We start from the raw sequence: 12937 nt of genomic DNA, 5'->3' as shown, positions 1-12937 counted from the left end.
CCTGGGTTTTTTTTCTAAAGGGTTAGGGGTGCAAGGCTCTTGTAACTTGACTACTTTAAGTCTTGCATACTTCAATGCCAGAGTTCCTGAGCCAACATGACTGGAGGAGGAATTCTGGGAGTTGAAGCCCACAAGTCTTAAAGCTGTCAAGTTTGAACACCCCTGGTTTTTTTTCTAAAGGGTCAGGGGTGCAAGGGTCTTGTAACTTGACACCTTTAAGACTTGCGTGCTTCAAATGCCAGAGTTTCTGAGCCAACATTTTGGTTGCTAAGCAAGAGCGTTGTTAAGTGAGTTTCACCACATTTTACAAGTTGGCCACGCCCACCCAGTCACATGATTGTCAAGCCACTCCCACTCTGTCACATGGCTGGAAAGCCACTCCCACCTGGTCACATGGCTGGTAAGCCACTCCCACAAAGCAGGCCACACCTACAGAAGAGGTTCTAAAAAATTTGAAACCCACCACTGGTCTGCAGTGAAGTTTTTCCCCCAAAGATACAAAGGGGAAAGTTGCAAGTGACTTGTCTAACAATGTAAAGATCTATTACCTTGAGACTTGATATTCTTAATGGTAGTAGAACATGTTATTTCTATGACTCGACTGGCCTATGGAATTCTGGGAGTTGAAGTCAACAAGTCTTAAAGTTGCCAAGGTTATCCATTCCTGGTGTACACCCACATCCGCTAGATTTCTATCACAAAGACCACTTTAATGGTCATGATTGACACACGGAATTATATCTTTTGCTCTAGGCAAAGATAGAAGGATTTTGTATACAGAAGCATCTGCAGCAAACTGCAACAATGGCAAAATGATGATGCCTATGATGATGTACTCACTCACACCCTACAATTAGAGACTCGGTCGGGAATAAATCACATTTGTATGATGACTTCATATATATGTTGTCCTTTACCCTCCCATCACACACACTATTCCTTGTAGGATGAGCAGATGTGGAACAGATGTGTTTACATTCAGGATCTGAAATCTACTAGCATGGTATATTGAGCAAACCCCAAAAGTGCAGGGTAAGAGAGAGACAGAAAGGCCTTGGCTTAAACCACCCACTAGTAAGCCAAGGCATAAGGCATTCTTTACAAGACATGAGTTACGATAATCATTGAACTCAATGCCTTCTCCATGAAATTATGTGCTCTTCTTTGAACGCTTATGTTGTGGTTAAAGTGGTTGTATTATGTTTTTATTATATATCTGCTACAGAGATTGGATTCATTTGATCAAACTTTAATAAAATATAATGAAAATGAAATTCATGCTTAATGAAATGTAATATTCTTCAAAGGTTTTGCAAAGCATAGTGAAAGGAACAGCCGGGCATGCAATTGTTGTAACAAATGCATGTTGAATATTCTAAACCATACATATGAGTGGTGTTTCTGGGCTTTGAACTGGGTACACCATAGGCTAGGCCAGGGGTGTCCAAACTTGGCAACTTTAAGACTTGTGGACTTCAACTCCCAGAATTCCCCACCCATGCTGGCTGGGGAATTCTGGGAGTTGAAGTCCACAAGTCTTAAAGTTGCCAAGTTTGGACACCCCTGGGCTAGGCTTTTGTTCTTATAATCATATTGACTTGGTAAGGAAACCAATCTGTCAGTTATAGAGTAGATGCAAAGGTAGCCCGGCCTCTCAGATCCAATTGGCTCGATGTGGTGGATGAGACCATCTAGAAGGGCTCTGTTCCTCACTTCAATTACTTTAGGGTAGGCTGCCTGTTTACTTACACCTCTGCCTCACCCCTCTCTGCCCATTGGAGAGGATGTGGAAGGAGGCCTGGGGTGGCTGCACCCTCACCTCCAGTCCATGGAAAAACAAACACAGGCCTTCTTCTGTTTGTTGTTATAGTGCTGGGTTTGCCTTCCATAACAAAACCCATTTCCCTGCAGGCAGCAGGCAGAGACTTGTTTGCTTATCACTCCGTCAACGGAGGCTTCAGAAGGCGTACAGTCTTCAAGCATTTATATCCTGTTGATAAACAATACAAGAAGGAAAGGAAAACTGCTCTTCTCCAGTCTGGAAAACTGCTCTTCTCCAGTCTGGAAAACCTCTCTTCCCCCAAGTTAGGCCTAGCTCAGGGCTTTAGCAACTGCAATTCCTCGTCGACTGCATTGAGGGGGGCGGAGGTGGGACTTGGTTTCTGGCATAGGAAAGGGTCCTTTTCGGGGGTGCTGTGTTGAGCATATGCTTGTTCTCTCAAATAATCTTATGCATTTTGGGACCTTCCTAGAACTCCTTATATAGTTAGCAATGAAGTTCTGCTGCTATCTTACACAACATGGATATTTTCGCTCACCCATATCCAATGCTTGTTGTCAACATGACTTGCATTACTGAAAAAGAACATGACCCTGATCTATCTGTGTGTGAGGGCTTGCACATATCATCAGACTAAATGTTGCAACCAACCATTCCCGCCCCTTTTACGTTGTGCAAGCACATAGATCTTAAGACATAGCAGGACCCAAGAGATCTGTGGCAGTTGAATGCAGACGTGAGCAGCTCAGTCACACCCAGCACCTTTTCAGGTTCATAGAAAGTCATCTGCCATCCATTACTTGTCAAGGTCCATTTTTCAAATCAGTCATTTTTCACTACAACCTTGTTCCTGACAACCTATTTGATATGCATTTCACCGAACTTCGACTTGTGATGACTCAAATGTTTTAAATCTGGCTGGATTCTCTCCAGATTACAACTTAAGCATGAAAAAGGCCATTTGTATTTCAAAGCTAACAAAAGCCTGATCTTCGTAACTTTCAATACAATTATAGGTATATTTTTATGACAGTTTGACTGTACCCATGCAGCAGTGACGTGCGGTGAGGTTTATGACTGGTGAGGCAGACACAGTGCTGGGTTTCAAATATTTTTAGACTTGTGGACTTCAACTCCCAGAATTCCACAGCCAGGCATGCTCAGTTCCAATTTAAAGCGACAGCATTTGTTTTTCTCCTTTGCTCCTTCTTTCTTTTTCTTTTTCTTCTCCTTCTCCTCCTTCCTCCCTCTCTCCCTTCCTCCCCCTCTCTCAAACACACACACACACAAACACACACACACACAGAAGTTGGATTGGACTATCTCTCCTACCCCTTCCCTCTCTCACTCACTCTCAAACAAACCCCCCCACACACAAAAGTTGGATTGGATATCTTTTCCAGTGGCTTGAAAGCAGCTCCTCTGCCACCACCACCCATTCCCCTGCTGCCTTTCCCAAACACCTCCACCATTGCAAATGCAGCCTGCTGTCTGGGTGGGAAATGCCTGGAACACAATAAAGCCCACCCACCACCTCCTGCTGGCAGGCTGGGGTGAGAGGAGAGGCAGAGAAGCCGGAGGGGAGCCAAGCCGAGCCTTCCAAAAGAAAGAGGCTGGGGGGAAGTGTGTGTACTACAGCATGGCTCTTTGCCTGGCTTCCTGCCTCCTCCTGTGGTCTCCTCAGTGCTCACTTGTGCTCTCCCTCCCCAAGTGTAGTTTGATTTCAGGTGGAGCCACTGAATTTTGCCTTTTCAAACTTGTAATCAGTGAAGCTGGGCTAGATTTTTATATAGTTTTATCCAGCTGTGTGTGTGTGAGAGAGAAATGAATGGGGGCCTGGGGAGGAAGTCACTACACTTGGGGAGGAAGAGCACCAGTGAGGTTAAGCAGATTCATCCACGGTGAGGCAGCAACTAGCTCAGCTTTTTCCTTTTACTTTTTTTTTTCATGATGAGAGTGGTGAGGCTGTGCCTCACTTGCTGTCAGGCCTGTAATTATATTCTTTTTAGGATCTTTGGCCTGCCACACTTTTTAATAATTCTCTATGCTGTTTCATTAGTGTAGTAGTTGGGAGGGGGGAATAGAAAGGAGTAGGATTGTAGAATGGATTGTTGACATTCTTTTGTAGAAGCCAAGGTCATCTTTTGTCTTCGCATCTCGACACCTGGCCGGAAGAAGATGGGTGTACATGCCAGCGTGGAAGAATATGATTGGAACATGTGATGGATTTGTGGGTGTGGGGAGAGATCATGAACTTTCAACTGGTTGAACTTAGAGGAGGCAATTTAGAGTTGAAACTTCCATAGCCGTACTAACATGCCTGCGGAATAAATTGCACCTTAAAGGATGTTTTGCCTTGGACAATGATTTATTTCTGCATGGTATTTAGAACCCTAACATTATTTCAACTCTCTACTTTAAAAATATTTCACTAGCTCCCTCCCCCTATCAAGGGGGAAGGGCTGGTGATGGAAGATCTGGTGATGGGGTCTCGGCATTCCCAATGCTGACCGGGACAGCGTAAATATCAGCGAAGAATTAATGAGAAGCTTTTGGTGATAAGAAGCTGAGTGCAGAACTTCAAAGGCAATGGAATGCTGTTTCCAGTTTAATTGCATCTGGAGGAATGCAGGAGGAGATGCGACAAGACGAAGGAAATCTCAGAAAACTTCTTCAGCAAACTGTGAGTGCATGCTCCCCCTCCTTCCCCCCAGCTTGGAAACAAGGCTTGGGAAAAAAAAAACCTAGAACAGAGGTTTGGGCTCCTTCCAGACGGCAATAAATGAAATGGCTTTACAACCTGCAAATAGCTGGGAGAAAGATTCCCTTTCAAAATGGGAATTACAAAGGAGGCAGGAAGAAGGGATTTTTCCAGCATCTGTCACTTGCAAGCCACCACAAATGGGGCTGCAACCAGTAAATGAAGCAAATTGGGCAGTAAATTGGGCTTTCCTCCCAGGACTTGGATGGAAGAGATGCTACTTACAAACTCCTTTGCCATCAGCATGGGGAAATGCTCCAAGCCAGCAGAGGGCACCTACTTGGCCCATAACTCATCCAAGCCAGCAAAGGGCACCTACTTGGCCCATAACTCCTCCAAGCCAGCAGGAGGGTCCTTGGCACGTAAAACCCCCTAGCCAGCCATCATTGGTTGAGCTGCAACCTGTGAAGCAGGCAACCCCGGGATGGGTCTTAACCCCAGGTCATGGATGGGAGGGATGCCAGCGGGCACCTGCCCTCCCTCAGCAGATGGCACCATGGCAGAAAGCTGGGCAGTGGCCAACCGAGGGATTGACCTCCCCACCGGTTCCAGTCTCCCCTGCAAGGCCAAAAAAGGTTCTTACCAGACCTTCCTACAGAGAAGAAATATCCATGGAAGAAGGGATTACCAAACAGAGGCCTGCATTGTGGATGGCGGGAAAATGTGCGCCTGCAAGGCCCCAAGTGGTTCTTACCCCACCTTCCTACAGAGTAGCAATCACCAACATGGAAGAAGGGATTACCAAAGCCAGGCCTGCAAGATGGGAAGCGGGACAAGGTGCATCTGCAATGCCCCAAAAGGTTCTTACTCCACCTTCCTACAGAGAAGCAATCTCCACCATGGAAGAAGGGTTTACCAAGGGGGCAGCTGCAAGTTGGAGAGCAAGGCAGTGTGATGAAACGGTTCCTGAGTTTAGAGATGTAACTAGGTTCCATTCCTCGTGGGGCCCAATTAAATGCCACCATTGTTGTCAACTTGGCCACAGAGCGTCAGAGTGCTTGGCTCCAGCCCCAATGCCACAAACGTGCGCACCAACCACCACAGCGGTAAAGAGAGGGTCCCAGATGCCACCACAGAAGAGTCATCTGGGCCAACAACCTCTGGAAGAGGATCCCCAACTTAAGGTGAGGAAGTGTCCTACCAAGGGGGAGGCCTCGGAAGAGGAAAAGGGCAGACATTCTCCGGAGGAGGATCCCCAACTTAAGGTGACAAAGAGTCCAACTAAGGGGGAGGCCTCGGAGGGGGAAAAGCCTAAACGACCTCTGGAAGAGGATCCCCAACTTATGGTGACGAAGAGTCCTACCAAGGGGGAGGCCTCGGAGGAGGGAATTGCCGAAGAACAAATGTGTGTACCAGTCGCCATGGTGGTAAAGAGAGGGCCCCAGATGCCAGCACAGAAAAGTCATCTGGGCAAACGACCTCTGGAAGAGGATCCCCAGCTTAAGGTGACAAAGAGTCCTACCAAGGGGGAGGCCTCGGAGGAGGGAATTGCCGAAGAACAAACGTGTGTACCAATTGCCACGGTGGTTAAGAGAGGGCCCCAGATGCCCGCACAGAAAAGTCATCTGGGACAACAGCCTCTGGAAGAGGATCTCCAACTTAAGGTGATGAAGTGTCCTACCAAGGAGGAGGCCTCGGAAGAGGAAAAGGGCAAACAATCTCCGGAGGAGGATCCCCAACTGAAGGTGACAAAGAGTCCAACTAAGGGGGAGGCCTCGGAGGGGGAAATGCCCAACCGACCTCTGGAAGAGGACCCCCAACTTCAGGTGACGAAGAGTCCTACCAAGGGGGAGGCCTCGGAGGAGGAACAAGGCCAGCCGTGGATGATTGGATCCAAGAGCCCAGAACCTACAGCACCTGCAGCAGAGAGCCCGAACCGGCCATGGGAAGAGGTCGCAATGGACTTCATCATGGAACTCCCAGACAGCAGTGGGCATAAAGTAATTTGGACTGTTATTGATTTGTTGTCTAAGCAGGCACACTTCATTGCTTGCTCAGGATTGCCATCCGCAAACGAATTAGCGAAAATGTTTGTGAAACACATTTATCGCCTGCACGGAGTACCCAAGAGGATCATTTCAGACCGCGGAGTCCAGTTCACAGCCAAGTTCTGGAGAGAGGTCCTGAGATCTATTGGGTCCACACAAGAACTGAGCTCAGAGGTTCATCCCAGCATGAACGACGCAGCAGAGGGAGCCAATGCGGTGGTGGAACAATACATCAGGTGTTTTGTGGACTATCAGCACGACAACTGGTCAGACTTGCTACCCTTTGCCGAAGTGGCGTACAACGATGTGGTCCACAGCAGCAGAGGATTAGCGGGTTTCCAGATTACCAGTGGCATGGAAGTTGTTGCCATGCCTGAGTTGCCTAGAGAACCTCCTTCTTTCATGTCTTTGAGTGAATGGATGGACATGCTAAAGAAAGGATGGGAGAATACGAAGAAGGCTCTAGCAGTTGCAGCAGAAGCCTACCAGAAGCAAGATGATCAACGTCGCTCACTCCTAAACCCCTACCGTGTGGGGGACAATGTTTTTGTATCTACCAAATACATAAGATTAGAAATGCTTAGCAAGGAATTGGGTCCAAAATTTCTAGGTCCATTCCCAATAGTGAAGATAGTTAACTCAGTTACAGTTCAACTCGGTCTACCCAGAAGTCTAGGGGAAATTGACCCAGAATTTCATTGTAGCTTGTTGAAACCAGTAATTGGGTCTAACAGAAGAGCATCCACCCAAGCTCAATCTCCTCCTGTGGTGATAGAAGGGGAAACACTATCTGAGGTGGAAAAAAATTGTAGATTTCAGGCTGAATAGGGGTTGCTTACAGTACTTAGTGCATTGGAAGGGTTACCCTTGGTCTGAAGTTAATTGGGTAAACAGTGGGAACCTAAAAGTGGAGAAGTTAGTAAAGCAATTCAATGGGAAGTTTCCCGAGAAGTCAAGGGGTTCCCCTGGGTGGAGAAGAGGTGGTTAATTTTGTTATGTTAACTTGTATGTTATTCTCTTTGCAGGAAACGTTTTTCTTTTGAGGAGAGGCCACCTGTCAGGCCTGTAATTATATTCTTTTTAGGATCTTTGGCCTGCCACACTTTTTAATAATTCTCTATGCTGTTTCATTAGTGTAGTAGTTGGGAGGGGGAAATAGAAAGGAGTAGGATTGTAGAATAGATTGTTGACATTCTTTTGTAGAAGCCAAGGTCATCTTTTGTCTTCGCATCTCGACACCTGGCCGGAAGAAGATGGGTGTACATGCCAGCGTGGAAGAATATGATTGGAACATGTGATGGATTTGTGGGTGTGGGGAGAGATCATGAACTTTCAACTGGTTGAACTTAGAGGAGGTAATTTAGAGTTGAAATTTCCATAGCCGTACTAACATGCCTGCGGAATAAATTGCACCTTAAAGGATGTTTTGCCTTGGACAATGATTTATTTCTGCATGGTATTTAGAACCCTAACACTTGCCTCACCTGACTGCACGTCACTGCCATGCAGTCAATTGCAGGTGGTGACTGAGCAGGAATTATCCAGCTCCTGAAGAATTTAAACTATAGTTTAAGTATGTGACTTTTAATAAAGGAAAAATCACTTCTCTTTCTTGGTTCTTCCAATTTCAAGAGCCTTTTTTAAAAACAACAACAACAACAACAACAACAACAACACTATCATGTGGCTCTCATGTACTGTTAAACTATCTTGGCTTGCAATATAAAACAATGCATTGATTCTGGTCAGTAGTAGAAGGAAATCCAAACAAATATTTTAACATTAGTTGTGATTAAACAATATAAATGTGCACAGCGAAGATTTCATGGTATAACTGTACACCATTGCATAGCTTATTGAGTTCTTGATTTATAGCTTTGTATATTGTCACAGATGACTTATAGCATTACTGAAGAAGCTTCTTGGATGAGAACTGAAACATTTTTTAAAAACCCAAGAAAGTCCAGTTGCCTTTTGGAAGAAGCACTTTGAGGATATGTCATTACTTCACAGTTTCGTACATTAGCAATGTACCAAGTAAATGTTGACAATGCACATGAATTGTCTTCATGTTTTGTGGTAACATCTTTGCCAAGAATGAAGAATCTGAGGCCCTCCTGAGAGTATTAGAGTACCAATCTTCTCTGACTATTGCTCATGGCGGTGAGTCAATGGTGGGTTTCAAAATTTTTAGAACTTCTTCTGTAGGTGTCGCCTGCTTTGTGGGAGTGGCTTGCCGGCCATGTGACTGGGTGGGCATGGCCAACTTGTAAAATGTGGTGAAACTCACTTAACAACCAAAATGTTGGCTCAGAAACTCTGGCATTTGAAGTATGCAAGTCTTAAAGCTGTCAAATTACAAGACCCTTGCATCCCCAACCCTTTAGGGAAAAAAAACCCAGGGGTGTTCAATTTTGACAGCTTTAAGACTTGTGGACTTCAACTCCCAGAATTCCTCCTCTCGCTCTTCATCTTGATGATGTGTGGATGGGTGGGGGGGAGGGAGCTGGAACCGGTTCTAAACGGCACTGTAGATTTGTGGAACCTCTTCTATAGAACACGTTAAAACTGGCAGGAATCCATCCCTGGTATGTATGTATGTATGTATGTATGTATGTATGTATGTATGTATGTATATATGTATACACACACACATACACACAAGTTGGGGGACTAGAGAACAGATTGCCACATGGCGTAAAATCCCACATCAGAAATGACAGAGGTTAGAACTGGCAGGAACCCATCCCTGCTGTGAGTGATCGAAGCTGATGGAAGCTAAGAATGCAAACGCATTTGGAGTTTTCTGGACTTTGTTATTGTACTAAGAATATTTTAGACTAGTAGTGACATCAGAATTTCTGGTGCTAGCAAGGACTCTGGAAACCATGAATCCCAAGAACTTATATTTCTTCTTGAATGCTCCAGTAATACCAAATGACGTTCTCCTTTGTTCAGGTAAGCATATATTCCCAGACAATTGAAACCACTGAGAGAAAAATTATACTTAGCAAAGGAGCCTCCCCTCTCTTGTGTCTGGCCAACATATGAAGGTTATTTGGCAGCCCTGGAAAGGCTGCTCTTTACAGATGCAAAAGAGAAAGAGAAGGGATGAGTATTCTAAAGCCCTTAGTAATAAAAATACCTTGCAGAGACCACCACAACATCTGCTTTTCCCAAACGCTTGGCTTTAAGCTTGCGGTCTCTGGATAGCTTCCATCCCAAACGCATGTCACATTTCCTCCAAATGAAAGCCAAATATTTACATTAATCTGGGGTCACTTGGAGGCCAGTCTGCTATCATAAGTTGGAAAGACTGCAGAGGAGACAATGGAGGGAGAGTAAGATGGATGAATTAACCGAGGCATCCAGAGCAAGTAAAGGAATCGGTTCTGTGCTTCAGCTGGAATTGATCAATTTGGAGAATCAGAGGTAAGTTCAGGTGGAGAATCGGAGCTCTGAGCAACACAATAGGTTGTTCCATCTTTGGGAAGATATTTGAGTGAAATATTGAAAATTGCATACAGGAGAGTGAAAAAGTTTGAGTTTCCAGATTGAATCCAGTTTGTGCCCCGATCACTTTCTTTTTCAGCCTGTGCTTTTTAACAGCAAAAAGCAAGTATTATTTTACCCACAAAACATTCATATACCAATGGTATAGAATAGATGAAAGAACATTCCATTTGGTAAAGATGCATCACAGGTAAGCTAGCCCAGGGCTGGAACAGCCATGCTCACATTATGCAACTGATTTCTGAGATCTTCATTTGATAAAGCATACGAAGAACGGTTGCAGGAATTGGGTATGTCTAGTCTAATAAAAAGAAGGAATTGAAGTGAGATGATAGCAGTTCCAATATTTGAGGGGTTGCCACAAAGAAGAGGGAGTCAACCTATTTTCCAAAACTTGTCCGGAAGGCACAAGAAACAATGGATAGAAAATTATTCTCTTCTAATCAAGCAAACTAGAACTAAGGAGAAATTTCCTGACAGTGAGAACAATAAACGGCTTACCTTCAGAGGTTGTAGGTCAGGGGTGTCCAAACTTGGGAACTTTAAGACTTGTGGACTTCAACTCCCAGAATTCCCCAGCCAGCCATGCTGGCTGGGGAATTCTGGGAGTTGAAGTCCACAAGTCTTAAAGATCCCAAGTTTGGACACCCCTGTTGCAGGTACTTCATTACTGGAGGTTTTTGAAAAGAGACTAGAGTACCGTTTATCTGAAATGGTATAGTGTCTCCTGCTTTAGCAGGATTGGACTAGAAGACCTCAAGGGTCCCTTCCAATTCTGCTATTCTATTATCTCCAAACTGGATAATATCTAAGATAATCTTGTGGCTGCCTTCAGGAAATATTTCCAAAAAGGAAGGGCTTCTCTAACTAGGGAAGAATAAAAGAAATAGGCAGGAAATGGTTTTTTTTAGACAGGGAAAGATTTCCTAGAATATTAATTGGTAAAATAGTGCAAGCAGTACTCTACATTTTTCTCCCTGAGTACCTTATTTTGTACCTTCTATTTTGTAGGTTGTATTCTGTAAATTATATTTTGTAAATCTTATTTAATCTGGTCACTGACCTATAAGAATAAATTTTATTTTATTTTAATATTGTTCCTTATACAAATAGATGCCACACTTACATAGATTGTTATTTCTTATATACTTGGTCTCTACATGGGGCTCCCCTTGAGATGCACCCGAAGGCTGCAGCTGGTCCAGAATGCGGCCGCGCGGGCAATTATGGGGAGTACTAGGTACTCCCATGTAACACCTCTCCTGCGCGAGCTGCACTGGCTACCTGTGGCTTTTCGGGTGCTTTCAAGGTGTTGATTCTCACCTTTAAAGCGCTCCATGGCTCAGGACCTAGTTATTTGCAGGATCGCATCCTACCCCATACATCCCTGCAACCAATTCACTCTCACAGAGAGGGACTCCTCCGGGTGCCGTCGCCAAACAATGCTGGCGGGCGACGCCCAGGAGTAGGGCCTTCTCTGTGATGGGCCCGACCCTCTGGAACGACCTCCCCCCTGACATTAGAATTATTACTGACCTCCGCTCCTTCCGTAAGAAACTCAAGACCCACCTGTTCCAATTAGCTGGCCTGGCCCAATCACAATCATGATCTAATCCCTTGACTCTCCTGGCTGGTTATTTTAAATTTTGGGGTATTTTAATTTGGTTTTAATCACTAATTAATTTTTGTACTATTGTACAGACTTGTGTTTAATTTGTTTTTATGAGGTTTTGTAATTGTTGTATATAATGTTTTTATTCTGTCTGTACACCGCCCCGAGTCCCCTTGGGGAGAGGGAGCGGTTGACAAATCCAATAAATGAAATGAAATGAAACACTTTAAAAATGAAATCCTCTATATTGGTTTTTGATGTAGAAAAAAAAATCCAGTGTGATTAAAAAATAGGCTCTCACTATAGAGCAGTGTTTCTCAAACTTGGTGACTTTAAGTCCTGTGGACTTCAACTCCCAGAATTCCCCAGCCAGCTATGCTGGCTGGGGGATTCTGGGAGTTGAAGTCCACAGGACTTAAAGTCGCCAAGTTTGAGAAACACTGCTATAGAGTCTGACGGGGGAAGGAGGCATAATAGCCCAGTGGTTAAAGATGCTGAGTTTGTCAGCTGGAAAGCTGACAGTCCAGGTTTGAGACCTCCAGTGACAGGGTGAGCTCCCATCACTTGCCCCAACTCCTGCAAATCTAGCAGTTTGAAACATACAAATGTGAGTAGATTAAGAGGTACCACTTTGGTGGGAAGGTAAAAGTGTTCCATGCGCTTTGGTGTATAGTCATGCTGGCACATGACCATGGAAAGGGTCTTGAGATAACACTGGCTCTACTATTACCACCAGGCCCACCACAACTCATTGGCTTTATTGGTTTCCATGTGCTTGCTCTAATTCTTTTGTCGTTTATGTATAACCTGCAATCATATACTCCATCTTCCTTCTTAAACGCAGCCAACGTGGTCCTTGATACATTTTTTTTTCAGATCTATATCACTACTGCATCATACAGTCAGTCTTTCATTTATTACAAATTACCAGGTTCTTAGACAATATGCCATCATCTGTATTACTTAAAAATGTGCACATATTGATATCTCCAGTGAACATATCTCCAACATAATAAGTTTTCTTTATGCATTCATCCATAAATACTTGAAACAGTTATTGTACATCCTACTATCAATCTCTGCTAAATGTGTGATTGTTTGTTTTGCATCATTTTTTAAAATATACTACTCTTACTGCATTTAGCAACAAAACCTCAGTTCCATATCCCTGCAAAATACTCCGTAATTCAAACCGGTATCATATGTTTTCTCTATATTAACAAAGTCAATAAACTCTCTTATGTTTCTTGGTGACCTGCTGCAGAGCAAAACCTGGTCTGTAC

This window comes from Natrix helvetica (genome assembly GCF_964273705.1).
Source record: "Natrix helvetica genome assembly, chromosome: 1".
Classification (NCBI taxonomy): Eukaryota; Metazoa; Chordata; class Lepidosauria; order Squamata; family Natricidae; genus Natrix; species Natrix helvetica.
Note: the sequence above shows the minus strand (reverse complement) of the source record.